The following is a 6,000-nucleotide window of genomic DNA, read 5'->3' on the forward strand; positions in this document are numbered from 1 at the left end:
TAGAAAATGCTGGTTTTCTGCACGTATAAGTATACAGCATCTGGAGAAATTTCTGTTGCATATAGGAATTCTATAGGAAAAACCAACAAGACTAAGATCTATAAAATAATAGACAATAATCCCATCTTCACCTACCTTTCCGATAATTATGATCATATTGTCAACTACTTTAGTTATCAATCAGATATCTGGACTGCAAGTTTTACTTTGATATTCTTTCTAAAATCTAGTATTATAAAAGTGAAAAATTATTACAGAAATTCGAAGGAACCATAAATTTCCAGAAGACTGAGAATCATAAGAATGAAAGAAACAAATTTCTGAACTGAATCTTTATTGGGAGTGGAATCACAACAATCAAATCCAGAAGTGGAAGTGAACTGCTTGTTCATTTTGCAACTTTTTCTCTTGCAGACTTCCAAAATGCACATACATTTCAGACGATCTGCACAATTCTGACATTTCTCTGTTTTCCGTAGAAACCCTGCAAAAGGCACCTAGCATTATCACAAGCAAGTTCGTCATGTTTTCATAATTGTTTCAGAATTTGTGACCATAAAAATTATAAATGTGTTACAGGAGATGACTGCTCAACCAATGATACATATCTACCTCCAATAGAAGCAACACCAAAGCAATACCATGGCTTTCCCTCGCCAGTGTTCAAATGTGAGCAATGTGGTGGAGGCACATAGTTGTTTGGATTCCACTTTAAAATTAAGGTAATGCTAAATTACCTTAGGCACTTCTCATGGACAAGATATTCTCCGTCGACAAGCGACAGTAAATATCGTAGAAGTAAATCAGAACCTTAGTAGAATGCATTTAGGGACTTTATTTTAATGCTAAGGGTACCAAACCTAACCTGCCTAACCTATCCACGAAAGCATATTTTGAACAAAACCTTAAGTAATCACTAAAACTCGCAGTATGTGTTAACAGATGTACATCGAAATCAAACCATGTAAAAATTGCATTCGTAGCATGATGAAATCGCAATAAAACAAAAGGAACTTGGGCCGTAGGTAAAGTCCCGATTAACCTTACTGTGCATAAAGTGATGCTTTTTTCAGTGAAAAACATAATCCCAAGTTGAAAAATGTTCCGCTATGCATATAAGGTAAGTACAAATGTAAATAATGCAGAAATAAACGAGTTAAATGTGTTTTCACTATATCTAACTGGTACCATGGAATTGAAACACAAACTCAAATATGAGCAATGCAAAACAAGTAACAATATTTTTTGTTCATTTTGCAACTTTTTCTCTTGCAGACTCCCAAAGTGCACATACATTTCAGACTATCTGCACAATTCTCTTCTCTCACATTTTCTTGTTTTCCAGATGTGTACAAACCCTGCAAAAGGCACCTAACATTATCACAAGCAAGTTCGTCATGTTTCCATAATTGTTTCAGAATTTGTGATCATAAAAATTATAAATGTGTTACAGGTGTGCTCAACCAATGATACATATCTACCTCCAATAGAAGCAATACCATGGCTTTCTTTTGCCAATTTTCAAATGTGCGATCAATGTGGTGGAGGCACATAGTGGTTTGGATTACACTTTAAACTGTAGGTCCAGTCCCGATTAACCTTACTGTGGATAAAGTGGACTTAAAACACAAACTCAAATGTGAACAATGCAAAAGTCAGTAATAATATTACTTTTAAATAATCCTAAAATGTACGGACAAAATCCGAATCAAGTATCAATCATGAAAACACACACATTATTGGAACTTTCCATTCTGTCAAGAGTAATTATGTTCAATACGAGATACTTAGGAGTAAAAAATGTTAAAATTAGGAACACAAATGTTTGACGTTATTGACAATAATGACATGCAGACGACCTACTGTTCTAATAAGCTACGGCGAGGCGACATACCATTATCTAATGAAAAGGAATATAAACGAACACAATAACATCAGATTTCTACAAATAACTAGATGTGAGCAGCCAACAACTACAAACAAAAAAAAATACACTTCTCAAAAACTCGCAATTCGTTCCTCAATCCTTCGTCGTTACATCACCTGCCGTCTGCTGACAATCATAAGATGTTACTCTTCAAGTAAGATCCTGGATTGAAATCACATGTATCTTTGTGTACAGCACTTCAATTTAGCAAATAAAAGTTGGAAACCTTTAGTTTTGTTTTGTTAAGGCAAGTAGTTTAATTTAATGACTGTCTATAAACCAAAACAAAAATTTACAAGTACAATTATGTTGTATAAACTAGATTTTGTAAATTCCCTAACACTCTCAAATCGATATGAAAACAAACGACACACTAAAACCGAACTTTGCCAAAGACGTTTGAGGCCGTGTCCGAAAGGTGCAAGACCATACTTGAAGCGAGCATCTTCCGAGTATGGTCTTGGAGTGCGGTCTTCAAGTCGTGGACTAAGTGTTGTCTTTCGAATTGCACTTAGACTGCATCGCCAAATACGATCATTAGATAAAACTGAGTACTCGTTGTTTTCTTCGCCATTTAAACACATTGTTTTTCCAAAGCAGATGAGGTTCAGGATGTTCAAGAGGAATGTACACAGATTTTGGAGGATATGTTGATAACATGTAAAAATGAGCGCATTATGAGGTAAGTGCTGATCAGTCTAATGAGGCAAGTGCTGATCAGTCTAATGAGGCAAGTGCTGATCAGTATAATGATGCAAGTGCTGATCAGTGTAATGAGGCAAGTGCTGACCAGTCAAATGAAACTGGTGCTGATCAGTCACAAATGAAACCAGTGCTGACCAGTCAAATGAAGCCAGTGCGGATCAGTCAAATGAAGCCAGTGCAGATCAGTCTAATGAGGCAAGTGCTGATCAGTCAGATGGGACAACAATTGGGCAACAGTCAATCACGACAGCTTCACATTCATCAGAAACTTGTTCTTTTTGCATTGGGGAAGCTAGAGCTGGTACAAGTGATGGTTTAAGTGCCAGTGCAACTGGGCCTCCAGCTGCATGGAATGCTTGGTCAAGTCCAGATGTAGCAAGCGATGATGTCAAGCTCAGCAGAAGAACCCTTTACCAAAGACAACTTGTAAGCAGTATGACCCAAACTGATGATGATATGGAGGAGGAAGATGAGCAAGCAGAAATAGCAAATATGCAAGATGAGCATCAAGAAAAAATTGAAAAATTATTATCACTTCAAGACACTTACGCTACTATGCTGGGTGAAGTTTTAATTGAATCTAGTAAATCTAGAAGCAGCAAAAACACTATACTAGGGCATCATTCACTCTGTATTACGATACGGCATCATTTTCTTGGGGAACATGAACAAAAGCATTACATTATTCAGACTACAAAAAAGAGCTGTTAGAATTCTGGCAAATGCTCCAACAGATGCACCATGCAAACCATTATTTCAAGAATTACAGATATTGCCAGTATCATACCTATATACGTATTGCCAGTACCTATACAAGGGGTAACATATAATGCTATACGCTTATTTAACATGCTACCAAATGCATTCAAGAACATAAAGTCATTGCCAGTATACAAGTTACATCTAAAAAGATTCCTAAAGGTACATTGTTTTTACACAGTGCAAGAGTACATTGACGCCCTAAGTGGAAGGAATAACAACAATAATTTAACAAAGTAGAACTGCCCTATCATTAGTTTTTTTTATTTTTCCTTTGCTGTTTGATTCCATTTATCTAGATGTAAGTATAGGTGACTATGTAATGCTCAATATATGTTTGTGTGTGTATATATATGTGTGTGTGTGTGTGTGTGTGTGTGCATAATGTCATAGCAGATGAAGCGAACATTGAATATAGTTAACAAATTTTTAGCCAATTTGTCTCAAGAAAATAACATACATTTATTTTATTTTATTTATATGATATCTTGTATCTCATACTATGTATTGTATTTTATATTATGACTATAATTTTATAGATGTATTCTAAATGTACATGTACAATGTGACAATTCCAAACTTTTGTAAAGTTGAATGGATGCTAATAAATCAATCAATCAATCATAGAAATCACATAGCATTTTCAAATGCTCGTACAGTGGGATCCATGAGTATTACCTTGCAAATTGTCCATCACCATGTTCGTGCACTTTATTTGACCCAATAACAGCTTCAAGAATTAAAAGAAAACTCAAAACAAGCTGTTGATAACTTCTTCACCAGCATACATAAAAATCCATCACTTAAAATCGCATAGGATGTAAGAGAAAAATTAATGAAAATAGTCATGGACAATTTGCACGGTAATACTCATGGATCCCACTGTACACATACATTTCCACACATTAGAAGAACTATAATCAAATACTTGCTGGCCCATAACGTATATCTATCTACCTGTTAGTGTTGCCCACGGGACGAGACGGGGCTGGCTTTTAAAAATTCGAGACGAGACGAGATTGACCATGTGTCATAAGACAAACTAATATTTTCGAGACGAGACAGCATTTCCACGAGACGAGACAGGCCAAAGTCTCGTCTCGTGGGCAACACTACTACCTGTGCTGCTCGCTTTCTACCTCCGTGATTTTAAACAAATGAACAACGAGAGCGGAAACCAAGTGACCTAGTCACCAACCATCTGTACTGCGAGCTGTGTACTTGCGTACTTCTGTTCTTGGGGCTTTCGAACTGTACTGGGTGACGTCACTTCCGCCTAGACCATACTTCAAGTATGTACTTTGTAGCTTTCGGACAGAGCCTATGGCTGTGTCCGAAAGCTGCAAGACCATACTTGAAGCGAGCATACTTCGAGAGCATACTCGCAGTGCGGTCGTGAAGCCTGGAAGCGGAAAGCTTTCGAACTGCACTTCGACTGCAGCGCCAGCACAAGTGAGGAATGCAACAAAAGTTGCTTCGAAACTAAAATTATCAAACATCGACTGTATGTGCCACTCTTGTTTTCCGTGAACAACACACACGACTCGGCGTGCAGTTTATATAACACAGCACATTATTAATTATAGAAATATGAAATAAATTTGCTCTTTGAAATTAATTTTCACACATTCTGCAACATGGTTTACGATCGCGGAAAAAGAAATTGTTTTCTCACTTTTAAACACTTCTCACTAAAGAAGAAAGAAACCACGCACATATGAATAAAACCAATAAATAAAATTACATAGTATTTTAAAAACTTGTTTACTTACATTTCCAAACAATGGAAGAACCACAACTACCAGCTGATTGACTTCCGACGTCCATTTTTTTAACAAATGAAAAGCAAGCACAGATCGCAAGTGTGCACCGCTCGTGTGCTGCGTGCTCTGGTCTTGTACACTCGTTTGCTTGGCGCTTTCGAACTGCACTAGGTGACGTCACTTCCGTCAAGACTGTACTTCAAGTATGTACTTTGTACCTTTTGGACACAGCCTTAGTTTCTAGTTTTTTCACGTTGTAAAAAAAAGGACCAGCCGCACGCCCCACCCACTCCCCAGCAAACAATGAATACTATACCCTGTCCCAGGCACGTATCCAGAAATTCTTTTCGGGGGTGGCTAAACATCTTCTTTTTTTTTTTTAGAACATCGCAAGGTTTAAGGTCGATGGCGGCGATTCAGTTCCAAAAACGGTGCGGGGGACGAGCAAGAAAAGTTTACTTTCTCTTGGTAGACAAGGTTAGCATTAAAAAGCCATAGTGCAGGGCCAAATATGGAGAGCAACTGTCTCCTAAATCTGCCACTCTTTAAGCTGCTGTTTTTTTCTTCTTTCAGAACGTGATATCGGGACATTTTTTATCACTCGACTCCTCTGTTGCAATGTACGAACGTTGTGTTTGTGCTGAAAAGATCTGAGTATGCGTATGTGTGTCCGTTTAACGAAGCTGTTATGCAATGGACAATCCATTCGCATCTGTTCTTCCAGGTTTGGATATGATCCTTTATGGTGTTGTCGCCTGCCTTCGAAACGTTACCTTAACAAAAATCTTAATTTTCCATCCTTGTGACTTGGAGCTTCAAGATTTAGGAAGAATTCAGACCGAAGGC

The 6,000-nt window shown here is 37.5% G+C and overlaps 1 protein-coding gene across 10 annotated transcripts in view; it reads right to left on the reverse strand.

Annotated features, from left to right (window-relative positions):
- The window catches only part of Rbcn-3B (WD repeat-containing protein Rbcn-3B), a 142,689-nt gene extending 140,475 nt beyond the window's left edge, over positions 1-2,214 (reverse strand). For 3 of the 10 annotated variants that reach the window (XM_083143025.1, XM_083143026.1, XM_083143018.1), the window contains exon 1: positions 1,895-2,214. The gene's annotated coding sequence lies outside the window, so the exon portion shown is untranslated. Of the gene's footprint in view, positions 1-255; positions 274-1,894 lie in introns of those variants that run through there. The other 7 variants (XM_083143027.1, XM_083143029.1, XM_083143028.1 and 4 more) reach the window with 5 other exon arrangements.
- Between the last annotated feature and the right edge of the window lie 3,786 nt (positions 2,215-6,000).

Source organism: Lepisma saccharinum, chromosome 21 (genome assembly GCF_977018435.1).
Source record: "Lepisma saccharinum chromosome 21, izLepSacc3.1, whole genome shotgun sequence".
Taxonomy (NCBI): domain Eukaryota; kingdom Metazoa; phylum Arthropoda; class Insecta; order Zygentoma; family Lepismatidae; genus Lepisma; species Lepisma saccharinum.